The following is a 1,946-nucleotide window of genomic DNA, read 5'->3' as shown; positions in this document are numbered from 1 at the left end:
AGAGGTTTCAGTCTATTTGGCCGGCTCCAATGCAGAGACAGCATGGTGAAAGGACCTGGGCAGAAGAAAGCTACTCACACAGTGGAGGCCAGGAAGCAAACAAGACACTACCTTCTCACAAGTCAGCTATAGCACCTGATGATTCAATCATCCTCCAAAAGCCCCACCTAGGGTGCATGAGGCCTTTGGGGTACATGGTCTATGTAAGCCACACCGCATACAATCAGAGATAGATATAAAAACAATTTATACTACTACTTCAGAAATAGGCTGAAGTTAGTATCATGCAGAGTTCCACGTACTGGTTAAGATAACCCCAGAAACTGAAGGATTAAAAAAGAATAACTTGATATGTATTTTTCTAGAGATTGAAAAAAAGCTGGGACAATACATATTGGCTCTAATTTACTGATTATGACACATTATAACAAGAGAGCACTTTACCACAGAACTTTTTTCCATATCACAAATGCTGAGTTTTCCTGTGATGTACAAGCTGGTCATTGCTGATCCAGTGAAATTCTAGGCCCTCCAGCTTGAGCAGTATTGCAAGAGAAGAGTCACAATTCTGACATTTCATGCCCAAAATATGGAACTGGACTGTGGATCGTACATTGCAGTCATTGCAGAGAATATCCAAGGTCACGTTCTGATATTCTGATGGCATAGGAGCCTGTGCCACCTCATTATCCAGCTGTCTCCAGTACCAAGTCATATCTAAGGCAGAGTGCATGCACAGCGGACACTGGTAGCCTTTTTCAACATTTCTTCGTAACATGTTCTATGTAAAAGACGTCCACATGGCAAGACATGAGCAACAACACAGGATGTACGAATGTCCTCCAAACATATTAGACAATTCTGCCGAGAACCATTTTCAATACACTTATGTTTTCCTCGAAGATTCATAGCTAGGCATAAGTTACATTTCAAACACTGGAAAAAAATCTTCCTTTGGACCAATCCTACAAATTCCACAGTTTTCACAGTGATAACTCCTTCTTATCTTTGTCAAACAGATGGCATATACTGCAGTAATATTCTCCAAACAATGCTACATTCCTCACAAGACTGTTGGGCACGTTGAAATTTTCACAGTTGATGCATTACACTTCCTGTACTTTAAAGCGATCTAGCTGATGATCCTTGTTGTTACCATGACACAGCCAGTAAGCATAAAGGTTGTCACAGCAAGGCACTTTAATTAGGCACCCGCGGGCGCAGTGTTTGCAGCCCCGTGGCCTTGGCTTGCGTGCAGTCGCCGCCATCTAAATTATTATTCTTAATTGACAAATAAAAACTGTATATGTTTATTATATAAAATCTGTTGTTTTAAAATATGTATGTGTGGTGAGGTGGTTAAATGAAGCTAAGTAATATATGTATTATCTCACATACCCATCACTTTTTCTAGCACAAACTCTTAAACATTTTTAAGAATATAATATATTGTTATTAATTATAGTCACCATGTTGTACAGTAAAACTTTTGAATTTATTTTTCTTTTTTACATCAAGTTCTGTATTTTTTGACCACCATCTCTTCAACACCTCCAGCCCCACTCCTGGTAATCATGATTCTACTCTCTCTTATAAATTCAACAATTTTAGATTCTGCTTATAGGTTAGGTGCTGCAGTATTTGTTTTTATCTGCCTGACTTATTTGATTTAATATAAGTTCCTCTAGGTTCATCCAAGATATTGAAAGTAAGATGATTTTCTTCCTTTTTTAAGGCTGAGTAACTATTACTATGTATGTAATACATTTTTAAATCATTCTTCTATTGCTAGACCTTAGATAGATTGTGTATTTTGGCTGCTGTGAACAATTCCTCAATGAATGCAGATATCTTTTCAACATATTGATGTTACTTTCTTCAAGTGTATACTATATTAATCCATTTTCTGATGCTATTATGTAATACCTAAGTCTGGCTAATATGTA

General features: G+C 37.4%; 1 pseudogene; it reads right to left on the bottom strand.

The window, feature by feature from the left end:
• Positions 1-500: 500 nt before the first annotated feature.
• On the bottom strand, positions 501-1,268 carry LOC101717656 (RING finger and CHY zinc finger domain-containing protein 1 pseudogene; annotated as a pseudogene).
• Positions 1,269-1,946: the final 678 nt, after the last annotated feature.

Source organism: Heterocephalus glaber, unplaced genomic scaffold (assembly GCF_053883595.1).
Source record: "Heterocephalus glaber isolate CG9 unplaced genomic scaffold, H.glaber_assembly_v1.0 deba00000122, whole genome shotgun sequence".
In the NCBI taxonomy this organism is placed as follows: domain Eukaryota; kingdom Metazoa; phylum Chordata; class Mammalia; order Rodentia; family Bathyergidae; genus Heterocephalus; species Heterocephalus glaber.
This window is presented reverse-complemented; position numbering and strand designations above follow the sequence as displayed.